Consider the following 12,576-nt stretch of genomic DNA (forward strand, 5'->3'; position numbering starts at 1 on the left):
GTCGCCTCTGCTACCCAAACCCCTGCTCACCGCTGATCGGTCCTCCATCTCTAGTGTTGTCTTTGGAGAGTGTCATGGAATCACGCAGGATGCAGCCTTTGAGACTGGCTGCTTCACCCGCATAATGCCTTTGAGATCCCCTGATTCTCACTTCACCTTAGCGGCCTGCTTACCCAAGCACAGCGCCATCCCTATGGGCCTGGGACCGAGTTATTGCAGCTGCATGGACCACAGAGCTTGGGGGAGCCCTGCATCCCTCTCAGGGCTGAGCCATGGGTGTGCCAGGGGAGGGCATTAAGGCAGGTGGGAGAAGAGGGTCAAGTGGATTTAAAAAAAAAAAAAAAGCTCTGTGAATCTGAGAGGATTTGGACATTCCCTAATGAGGGCAATTAAGAGTCATTATGCTGAAAACGGAAAAGTAAACCAGATTCACATGCTAATTGACGACTGGGGCTGGAAGTTAGGGCAGGCTGCCTCCTTCCTCCCGCTGCCTCCATCCTCCTCGGGTCGCCTAGTGCTCCCTCTTAGTCCTCTCCTACCTCAGGGGCAGCTCCTTCTCAGTGTCTTTACTGGCTCATCCTCATCTCCCCTAACATTGGGGATCCCAGGGGCTGCTCAGCCCCAGCCCTGCTCTCTGCTCCACCCACACCCCAGCTAGACCTGTGGCTTTATTTTTTTAAAAACTTTTTCCCATTGATTCTTAGGGAGAGTGGAAGGAAGGGAGAGAGACACACAGAGAGAAATATCGATGGGTTGCCTCCCGCAGACACCCTGACCTGGGTGGGGCCAGGGATTGAGCTTGCAACTGAGGTGCATGCCCCCTTGACCAGAATCAGACCTGGGACCCTTCGGTCTGAGGGCTGACACTGTATCCACGGAGCCAAACCGGCGAGGGCGGAGCCCTGTGGCTTTACGTACAGTCCAGATGCCGGCCTGGCGACGCTGACATTTCCGTCTCCAGCCAGAGCCACAGAGGGGTGGCGGGAGCCTGCTTGGCTCCTCGAGGCTCCTGCTAGATTTCCAGACTCTGGGAGAGCCAGTGAGTCACACTGGTAGTGGAGTTGGGCTGTGGTAGGAGCATCTGCATCACAGAAACCCACACGTTACAAATGAGGAGCCCCTCCCCCGCCCCAGAGGTGCCTGGTGGATTCTTACCAGCACACCCCTCTGCCTTCTCGGCACTTCCATGTGGTGTCTGACAAGCACGTCACACATAATCTGCTGAAAGCTACCTATGAGTTCCACCTTCCCCTCCGAACCTGCTGCTTCTCCATCTCAGGAAGTAAGAGCTCCATGTTTCTAACTGCTCAGGTCAAACACCCTGTGGAGTCATCCTCACCTCCTTCCCAGGCCACCCCACACACCAGCAAGTCCTACAGCAAGTCCTACAGGCCACCCCACACACCAGCAAGTCCTACAGCAAGTCCTACAGGCCACCCCACACACCAGCAAGTCCTACAGCAAGTCCTACAGGCCACCCCACACACCAGCAAGTCCTACAGCAAGTCCTACAGGCCACCCCACACACCAGCAAATCCTACTGCCTCTCCCTTCCAACGGGCCCAGGCGCTGACCACTGCACTCTCCACAGCGCCTACAGTCACCGTCCTGCCCCGTGCTGTCTATTCACCCCGGGCAGCCAGAGTGTTCCTTTAAAAAATTTGTTAGAGATGAAATTCACTGTTTCAACATCAAAAGCATACAAACCCAGAGGTTTTTAGTATATTCATGATATTGCAACTACCACCTTTATCCGATCCCCAAACATTTTCATCTCTCCAAAAGGAATCCCCACACCCATGAGCACTCACTCCTCATCCGCCTCCCCTGGTCCAGTGGTCGGCAAACTGCGGCTCGCGAGCCACATGCGGCTCTTTGGCCCCTTGAGTGTGGCTCTTCCACAAAATACCACGGCCTGGGCGAGTCTATTTTGAAGAAGTGGCATTAGAAGAAGTTTAAGTTTAAAAAATTTGGCTCTCAAAAGAAATTTCAATCGTTGTATTGTTGATATTTGGCTCTGTTGACTGATGAGTTTGCCGACCACTGCCCTGGTCCTTACAATCACTCAGCTGACTCCTTTCTGTGGATTTGCCTCTTGTGGACATTCCATACAAATAAAATGATACCCGATGTGGCCTTTTGAGTCTGGCTTCTTTTACCACGCACAGTCTTCTAGGTTCACCCGTGTGGTCGTACCTACCAGTACTTCACTACCATAATCTATATAATAAAAGCCCAAGCGACTGTCACCGCAGAACGACCGGTCGCTATGATGCGCACTGACCAGCAGGGGACACACGCTCAATGCAGGAGCTGCCCCCTGGTGGTCAGTGCGCTCCCACAGGGGGAGTGCCGCTCAGCCAGAAGCCAGGCTCACGGCTGGTGAGCTCAGCGGTGGTGGCAGGACCCTCTCCTGCTAAGGTATCAGGGAGGGCCAAAGCCTGCAGGCGGACATGCCTGCGAGGTCCCGGACTGTGAGAGGGTGCAGGCCGAGCTGAGGGACCCCCCCCCTCCAGTGCACGAATGTTGGGCCTCTAGTGGTTGGATAATATTCCACTGTGTGGCGAGACAACATTCTGTTCTACCCACTCATCAGCTGATGGGCATTGGGTTGTTTACACAGAGCATCCCTTTGAAATGTCAATCAGATCGAGTCACTAGCTCCCTGCTCACTACCCTCAGGTAGCTGCCTGCCTCCCTCCTGTGAATGCCAAGCCCTGACAACGCTCCAGCGGGTCTGACCTCCTCTCTTCCTTCACTGGTGTGCAGGCCCCTGTGCTTGCTGTTCCCCCTGCTTCGAATGCTCTTCCTCCCAATAGCCACATGGCTCGCCCCCACTTCACTGAGGTCTCTCCTCAAATGTCATCTTATCAGAGAAGCTCCCTCTGACCCCTCCCCCTTCCCAGGGCTCTCTTAACCCCTCGCCTGGCTTTGTTTTTCTCCGTGGCTCACACACCACCTGACAGCACACGTGTGTTTACTGGTTTGATTCTTTCGTCTGCCACCCCCGGACCACAGCTGTCTGAGGCCTGGACTTGGTGCTCACTTGGTACCTAGAACCATATCCACTTGGTACCTAGAACCACATCCATCCAGAACATAGGAGTTGCTCAGCAAATACTTACTGAAGAAATGAACCAACAGATGAATTCCCACCTCCCCGCTCAATTCAAGAGCCCCACAGGGCATCTCTTACTTCTTCCTGCCCAGGCCTGGGCGCGCCACGGCCTGTGCTTCACGCACACTGCGTGTGGTCTGCGCCGCTCTGCGACTTACGTAGGAGGCTCCTCTCTGAGCCTCGCGTTGCTCCTGAGAGCAGAGCAGAGCAGAGCAGAGCAGAGCAGAGCTATCTGCCTGTTGACACGAGACTCAGGGCCCAAGTCATGATGAAGGACCAAAACCTGCTCTGCACTGGCTAACCCGCTGTCAACGTGTGACGCCCTTGAGCTGGACCATTCCTTCTTCCTCTCAATTCCTTTTTCAAACGAAGTGGGCGACAGATGGAAACTGAGGCCTGGGGATGGAGAAGGGAAGGTCTCGGCCCTGTGCCTTCATGGGCAGTGACAACGCCACCATGGAAAGCTTGCTTTGCCAGGAAGGGCCTCTTGCTCCTCCCTCCAGATCCTGCACTGATGCCCCCTCCCAGGGCTCGGAGCCTGCAGCGCCCAGGCAGGCAGGACAGGGTGCTGGCTCTGGGGAGGAGGCTCTGTGCCCTCCTTGGTGGCCCACCCTCACCACAGCTGCCCGGCGGGACTCTTCAGTCCCTGTGTCTTGTTGGTTAGGGTGTTTCCCAGCCCACGGTCACAGTGATGGGGTGAGACACTTGGGTACACCTCCCAGTGGCGCTGTGCTTAGCGTTACTCTTTGAGACAGGGGCACAGACAAAACACACCACCTGTTGCTGTCAGGGGCACTGCGAGAGGAGGCAAAGGGGGCAGGGGGGAGTGTGGGAGGAAGAAACCACGTTCTAGGGTGGGACTGGGCTCACTGGTGCCCATGGCGAAGGGGCACCATGGTGGGCATGAGCCAGCCAAGAGGCGATGGAGAGAGGAAGAGGGATGGAGAGTGAGGTCTGTCAGTCCTGCTCGGCTCCCAGTGGGGGGTCTTCAGGAAGACCAGCCGCTGCTTTTAGGGAGTGTGATTCCCATGATAAAATGACTCCCACTCTCTCCCATCCATTCTGTCCTGCCCACAAGCGTGGGTGGTGGTGGGCATGGGGAAGGAGACCACCGCCAGGGGGCTGGGTGAGAGGGGACCGACCCCCAAATCCCATATGGAAGATGACCTCCAGCTGCTGGGGACTGAGCCGAGGGCACTGGGGCGGGAGCGGGTGAAGAATGGGCCCTGGCACGAGGGCTGCCAACTAGGCTGCCTGCTTCCCACCTCGCCAGGGCTGTGGGCCTGGTGTAAACAGCATGCTCATTGGATTACAAACGAGACTAAATTAGGAGGTGTCTGCATCCCGCCGAGGACACCCCCCGGTCCTCAGGGAGGCTGGAGCTTAGCACGGAGAGAGGAATCACACCACGGGATGCAGCCATGCTCAGAGAAATCCTCATAATCATCATCGTCACCATAAGAGCCTCAGCGAAGGCAACTGGGGAGAAATTAATGGGAAAAGCACAGACAGGGCTGCCCCGCTCCCCTTGGCTTCCCTTCCGGAGCGGCTGCTTTGAAGTCGACAGATACTTTCCTGGAGAGCCTACTCTTGGGGGAGAAACCCTAGAAATGCGAGCCGAAGCTGAGACAACAGAGGACTTGCAAATGGATCCCTGCCCACCACCACCAGGGAAGAGGCGGGTGGGTGCTCACCCAGGCCCCTCGGGTTCCAGGGACCGGCTCTGCTGACGTTGCTTTGGGTGGACACTATGCAGCTGAACCAGCAGAGCCGTTGCGAAACAGGAGCCGCCAGGATGGGCACTCTGGCTGGGGGAATGGGGATAGGCCCTCCCCGCTACCTCCTCTCTGCTCTCCTTCACGGGGTGAGCGGTGCAGAATGTTAGAGGCGTTTCATCATTTCCCTTGTACCTCCTGGGAGGTTCGTGATTTCCAGCCAGATCCCCGTTTCCTCCCTAAGGAGGGAAAGAAGGGCCTGGATACCTGAGCATCATACACCCACAGAGAGGGCAGAGCCTGCAGCTGCTGCCATGGATGCTGGCTGCCAGGCCTGCCCTCTCGTCCCTGCTCCTCGGGTTTGGGTTCTAGTTCAAGTTGCTTTGGAAAACTAGCAAAGCAGCGGTCCAGGCCCTGGGCCACCTCAGCAGGCCGGCTGAGTAAGGCAGCTGGAACTGCTCCCTGGGGTGGCCGGGAGCGATGTTTCCCGTGTCTCTCCTGAAAAGTAGATGCTGGTGGTGGATTGCAGGGGCCCAGCTGAGCCGTGGCCTGGAGGGTCTGGAACTGGAAAATGGACCTTGAGCTGAATGTGTGACATGGAGCAAATGTCCTCCCTGCTCCCACCCTAGCCTACCCTACCCCACCCCACAGGGATGTGTGGCCCAGACCCCAACTCGGAACAGTGAAATGTGGGCCGGAGGGAGGCAGCCTGAGCAGGGAGCCGGGCTGAGGTTGGCAGTCAGTGAGCACAGGGATTAAAGAGGGGTTGCATCTTTTGGGGGGCCATAGACCCCCCTGACAGTATGGGGAAGCCCCTTCTCAGAATAACATTTTAAATTGTATAACATAAAACAAAACCACAAAGTCAACTAATTATTTTGAAATACAGTCATCGAAGTATTTTTAAAGGGTATTATGGTAGAATTATGTGCTTTTTAATGCATTAAACAAGGCGATCTGGCCATGGGTCTACTATACGCTGTAATTTCAAAGTAGTGATGAATGTGCATGGCATTTTGGGATCCCTGGGACACCTGTAAGATGTGAAAGTATCTGCGATTTCTCTTGGGGTCAAAGTCACAGGTACCACGAATGCCACTGTGGTTTCATTTTTTCATAATTAAAGGGAGTGGCTCAAGTTCAGTGAGAGGTTAGTGAAAATAATGGATGCCTAGGGGTTCCACGGGCCCCCTCTCCCGGGTCAAGAACCCCTGGCTGACAGGAAGCCTGGGAGGGGCCGGCAGCCACACAACCTTGCCGGCCGCGCTAGGAGAGGGCCCGAGAAACCGCAGGCTGGGCAGACTGACTAACGGGAACAAATGCGAAATTAAATTTAAATAAACACGAGGTTGCGGGCTGGGCTCTCTGACGGGCCTGGAACACACGTGGGATGGAAACGGAGGGTGATGGATAAAAGCAGCGCCAAGATGAGCAGGCGAACAAGAAAACCTCCCCTCCTCGTGGGCCCGCTCCCGCGGCCCCATCCCTGCACATAAACTGTGGAATATGGCTTTTCTCCCGTCATTTGCTCTCTTTCATTTATTTATTTGGTGACGTTTTCTCCTTGGGGAGGTGGGTCATTCTCTCTGTTTTTCCGTTGCCCCTCAGACAAATGAATCGTGTCATCTCCTGCCTGAAACGGGAATTAGCTCCTGACAGAGGCGTCCCTGCTCACCTCTGTCGGGCAGGCGCCCCTCCTTGCCTTGCCTTCCCCCTCTGCCTCTCCGCAGCCACGCTGGAGGTGGGAGGCCCACCAGGTTGGTGGGGCCACACTTTTGAGGCGAATGGGGAGCCCCGCAATACAGGCAAGAAGCACAGGCCCAGCTCTGGGACCCACTGTCCGTGTGACCTCAGGGAAGCCCTTTAAGCTCTCTGAGCCTTGACGGCCTCCTCGCTGAAAAGGACATACATGAGAATACACAGAGCGCTCAGGGCTGGGGACAGTACAAACAGACAAACGTCAAAGGGTGCTTTCCTCGGCGCGGCACTGCTCTGAGTACACATATTGACTTACTTAACCCTCAGAAGAGCATGTGAGGCAGGTACTATTACCGTCTCCCTTGTGCAGATTAGAAGATTGAGTCAGAGAGGTAAGTAAGTTCCCTAAGGTCACACAGATCCAAAGTGGCAGAGCCAGGATTTAAACCCAGACAGTCCGGCTTCAAAGCCCTGGTTTTAACCCCCCCAGCTGCTTCCCCCTCCCTAACCTGTGGTACCCAATAAAGGAGCACATGGGCAGGCTGGGAGAGGTTGGTGGGAGATGAGGCCAGGCCCCGGCCCGAGGCGGGGAGCAGAGGCCGCTGGAGCAAGGTCGGGGAAGGAAGGATGAGCCGACGTCGGGGCGGCAGTGAAGGGGGAAGTCAGGTGGCACCCTCCCCTCCTCTTGGGCCAAATGAATGCCCTGACCAGGAATCGAACCAGTGACCTCCTGGTTCACAGGTAGAGGCTCAACCACTGAACCACACCGGCCGGGCAGAATGGGGACATGACTTGCCTGGAGCCACTCTGCGGTGGGGCCTGGCTTCTGTGTTTCGTCTACCACCTCCAATCGGCGGCTGGGTAGGTCTGGCCGCAGAATACTGTGGTCAGAGTTCAAAATCCTGAGCCAATTTTACCTTGGGGTGGGGGCGGGGCGGGGGGGCTCTGTCACAAAGACTCCAGGCGGCCACTCCGTGTCCTCCTGGGAAGAGGGCTGAAGGCAGTTTCTCTTGGACTTTTCAGGTTTCATGATAAGGGGACGGGGTCCCTGGCTTCTTGCAGACACCCGAGGAGGAAAACGGCTGAAGTGCACAAGAGCCTCGGGCTAGTGCTGGGAAGCACCTGCCGGCCGGAACCCGTGCCAGGGCAGGCGGGAGTCTTGTGTGTGGGAGACGTTCCTACCTCTACCTGCTTCGGCCCCTGACAGTCCATTTTCAACACAGCAATCAGATGGCTCCTTACGAAAGAGGACTCAGAGCATGCCAACTCCCTGCTCCCCACTGGGCCCAGTGACCCCAGGAAAACACCTCCCTGTGCGGCGAGGCCTGGCCTGGCGTCTGCTGGTGACTGCGGCCTCGCCTCCTACTGCTCTTCAGCTCCCGGCCACAGGAGCCTCTTTTCTGCTCCCTGAAGATGCCAGGCCCTTCCCAGGCCCCTCTGCCCCTGCAGGGGAGCCCCCGCGGCGAGAATGCTCTCCCTGCGCAGCCCCCCATGGCTGCCTCTCAGCACCTTGCAGCCCTGCTCTCACCGCACCTCCTCGGAAGGCCTTCTGGTACCACTGAGTCAAAAATACCCGCCCCCGCCCCCCGAGGCCACAACTCACCCTGTCTACTGACTTCTTGACTTTCATTCCCACCTGCAACGATGCTGGTGCTTATTCCTCCGCTTCCCAGCTGGGCGACACAGAAGCTCCCGGAGGTCAGGGGCCACTTCCCCAGCATGTCCCCCAGTGTCGGCACAGAGCAGGGGCACAGGGATGTTTGTGGAGTGAATGAATGTATAACCCCCCCACCCCCCGCTCCACCTGTGCAAATTTCAATATAGTCCCTCAGAAAGGTGGCGGGGAAGGGGCGGGGGCAAGTGGATGAGGTCTGGAGGCCATTCTGAAACGATTCCAGTTTCCAGAAGCAGCCAGAACCAGGCAGTAGAGGCCTCTGTGGGGGAATCCTGGAGCCCCACTCCCCATTCTAACCCTGTTCCTCTACGAAAATGTTCTCAAGGACAACAGCAGGCATGTCCTGCGAGGCCGTGGGTCAGAGCGAGGCAGAAATGAAGTGGGTCAAATGCTCCCAACTCCCGAGGAGAAAGACACGATGTGCACGAAGGGCTGTCTCCCGGCTGGAGGCAGGTGAGAGGAGCTGCGTTTTCAGCTACCTGAGTCCACTGGGAGGGGTCGTGCTTAATGCAAAACGGTGTTTAAAAGCACACCCTGTTGCTGGAGTTTGTAAAGCAACCGGAGGCATGGATGGTCCCCCACACGCCCTGCCTCCCTCCCCAACCCTCCAGAGGCAGGATGCAGAACACAGATAATCCACTTGCTTCTAAGGAGAAAAAGGTCTGAGAACAACTGAACGGAAAATTCCAACCATCCCAATAACCCCACTGGTGCAGACGGGCAAACAGGACAGCCTGGGGCTGGCTCAGCTGTAGATAGGACCGGGGGTGGTGGGGGTGGTGGTGGGTAGGAATGGGGGGGCGCGGGGAGGAGGCACAGGCAAGGTCAGGAGAGGAAAAGTTAACTAAGTGGAGAAAATGCAAAGAACATGTTGGGGGCAGGAGGTGGGCACGGATAGGATGGCCTCAAAGCGAACAAGTGTGCGGCTCGCTTTCCGTGCTTCCCTGAGCCCGAGGAGGGACAGGAGACCGCCCAGCAGCCAGGCACGGGGAATGAAGCTGCCACAGCCTCTAATTTGAAACTCAGAGACGGCTCCCACACCAAGGCTGACTCCTGGGGCCTCTGCCTTGAGATTTTTTTTGGTGTGATTTGCATTACAACCATTTATTTGCATCTCAACTGTCACACAGAATAAATGGGTTGTTGGTTTCAGCCCACCCTGTCCCTTCCTTCCCTGGCTTCTGTGAGTTTTCTATAGCTGAGCAAATAAGAAGAAATTACTCCCGCAGACTTGACAATGAGGATGGAGTCCTTGGGAGATAGAAAGGGCCTCTTTCAAGCCCTTGGTCGTCTGGAATGGCCCAGCAGAGCCTGGGATGCAGCTGAGAGGGTGCCAGGCATCATCTAGTCTTGGAGGACTAGATTAGCATCCTTATTAGGAATGATGGCTACAAAGTGCTGACTGGTGGTTCAACTGCTTCCTCCTTCCCTTTCTGTTTGCCATCAGCACCCTCTACTGCCCCACAGTGGACATTTGGGGTCACGTTCCTGCACAAAGTTGGCCACAACAGCCCTGAGTGATGGCCAGTTTGGGTCACTGTGTCATTCAATCATGCTTTAACCCCACCATACTGAAGGGCACTGGTCTGCACTGGTGAGCAAAAGCAGACCTGCCCCTGCCCGTGGCTCATTCCGTCTAATCAGGAGACAGACATTAGCTCCTCACACTAATAATGCAAAATCACAGTCATGGGGAGCCTCCGCAAGGGGGAATGACATGGCTCCACAGGATCGGTGACAAAGGGACCTCTCCTCTCCACATGCTCCCTGTCTTCCTCCAAGTTTGCTCAATGGACACATTTTCCTGCCACACTTAGCAAGTCCAGAGTCCCCTTCAACTCAGACACAAATGCCAACAGACGTGTCCTCTCATCAGAATGGAGACTGGGAGAAACGACAATTAGAAAGCCTCTTACAAAAGTTGCCTGAGTTCTCTTTGAGTTTTCAGTGGCCTCTGTCTTTTCTGTTCCTGTTGGCAACGTGGCTGAACACTCCAGCCTGGGACCCGGGGCCTGACCCTCAGCGCCGAAGCTGGGCCTTGGGCGCGGTGCCCTGGGGTGTTGGCCAGTGGAGACATCGAGATGAAGAGAGCAGGCAGCTTGGAAAGCAGTTTGCCCCTCCCTCTTATTTAGCAAGCGGCCCAGGACCACGTGGGGCGGGGGGTGGGGGAGGGGTGCGGGTGCAGCTCTATTGGGAGCCCGGAGGACGAGATACCCTTAGGGTGGGACAGTCTGGGCCTTGGGGCTGCGGCTCCTCAGGGATAGTTCTCTTCCTGCACCTCACTGTGCCCGGGAGAAGTGGAACCCCGTGGGGAGGAGGGGAGTCCGCCGCTGTCAGAGACGCTGGCCAACTCCCTGGGGAAGACAGGGGAACGGTCCCTAGCTGTGCTGGATCCCGTGTCTACAGCAGGCGTGCTGGTGCCTGTGCCTGGGTGGGGAGCCGTCACTAGAGGCAGGCTGTACCCAGACACCCCTCAAATTCTTGTAGATGCCTCAGAAAGGGCTTCCAGCAAAGAGAGCCTGAGATAAAACCCAAGGGGTCAGGGTGACCCTGGGACCCCCATCCCCACCCCCACCCCTGACCAGTCACGGTGAGCAGGGCCTGGGGGGTTCGGGACCTGCTGGTGGTGATGCTCCCTGAACCCCTCTGGTTAGCACCTGTGTGTGGCAGGTACTGCACTAGGTCTTATGCACGAATCACGGGGTCTCGTCCCCTCTATATTCCTGTTTTGGTATCCCCTGTGGCAGACACAGATGGATGGCTGCTTCCCCACATTCACAGCCTTCTGGCAGTGAGGTGGGGCACGCAGCCAGTTCTGGCGGATGGGCCCGCTCTGGAAGGAAGCACAGAGGAGCCGGTGCTTAACCCCCCAGCTGTCCCCGCCCTGCTGCAGGGACCAATGAACTGCAGCGGGCACCTGAGTATGTCGCTTTTACACAGACGAGTGAAACAAGGCTTAGAAAGGGCCAATGACTCACCCAAGGTCACAGAACTAGCAAATGGCTAGGCGGGACTTGAACACAGGCCCCATCTGATTCCAGAGACTGGGCCGTGAACACTACCCAAGCTGCCTCCCCTCTGGGTTGCCTCTAAAATTAAACCCAAATTCCTTGACTGGCATTTAAGGTGTGTCCCAGCTCACCTTCCCACCCGATACACAAACCCTGCATCAGTCACATGATTCACCACCTGCTCCCTCCATCCACTTGCAGGCGTCTCCCTCTGGGCCTCTCTGTGGGCCGCTGCCCGCCCCGCCAGCCCTCCTGCGCTTCGGTTCACTGTCTGATTTACACCCCAAGGCTCAGCCCTCGCCCACCTCTTGTCAGAGAGCCTTTCCCGACTCCCGGCCCCTACGTCCCCTTCCTCGCCGAGCTCCAGAGCCCTCGCTGGTGCCTCCCTGGGCCTGGGCCCACACACCGGTACCAGCCTCTGCTCTCCTGGGCTGTTGTGATACCTGCTTATCTCCACTTTCTAAACGTCCTACATTTCTGTATATGTTTTATTCTATTTATTTACATTTCTAAATTCTCACCCAAGGGCACATTTTTATTGATTCTAGAGAAAGAGGAAGAGAGAGGGAGAGAGAGAGGGAAAGAAACATTGATCGGTTGCTTTCTGTACACGTCTGGACCTGGGATCAAACCTGCACCCTGGGTATGTGGCCTGACTGAGAATCAAACCCTCAACCCTTCAGTGCACGGGACAATGCTCCAACAACTGAGCCACACCGGCCAAAGCTTGTATACGTTTTAAAAGGTTCATACCACCTTTGTGTAAACACACTTGGGTCATTGGGAAAGGACCATGGGGTTATACTTCCTAAATTCCCTCAAGGGGCCAAATATAGATCCTTATAAGCAGTAGGTGCTTAATGCATACTTTAGTGATCAGACAGATGGGTCTGAAATGACTTAGCAGGAGATGGAGGCATGTGCATCCACGTGCAGGCGTGCGTGCACACACACACACACACACACACACACACACACACACACTCAGGAACTGATCTGCCCTGTGGCTCTGAGTCCTAGCAGGGGACCATGTCCAGTTGAGAGAAGCTAGCAGGAGAGGAGAGGGATGTGGGAGGTAGGGCTTCGGGGGGATGAAGGGGGACGGGCAGGCATGCTGGGCGGTTTCAGAGCAGTCAGAGTGGAGAGGGGCAGGAGGAGCGAGGAGAGGGCTGGGCCTGGACAAGGCCAGTGCAGGAGCCCCGAGTGAGGAGTCATTGCAGGAAGGACCTCAGGCTGGGAAACCTAATGGAATTCCTGAGCTGAGTGGGCTGGGGGAGCAGCGGTAATAAATAGAAGTCCTGTTGACAATTGTGGCTGTGACGGGCAGGGGAGAGGGGCCACGAGGAGGGGTTGGGGAGG

At 56.4% G+C, this 12,576-nt stretch overlaps 1 protein-coding gene across 3 annotated transcripts in view; it reads right to left on the bottom strand.

Moving 5' to 3' along the window:
* CDH23 (cadherin related 23) overlaps positions 1-12,576 on the bottom strand; it is a 363,598-nt gene that overhangs the window by 169,187 nt on the left and 181,835 nt on the right. The window lies entirely within an intron of this gene.

The sequence above is a fragment of the Eptesicus fuscus genome, chromosome 17 (assembly GCF_027574615.1).
Source record: "Eptesicus fuscus isolate TK198812 chromosome 17, DD_ASM_mEF_20220401, whole genome shotgun sequence".
NCBI classification, from domain to species: Eukaryota; Metazoa; Chordata; class Mammalia; order Chiroptera; family Vespertilionidae; genus Eptesicus; species Eptesicus fuscus.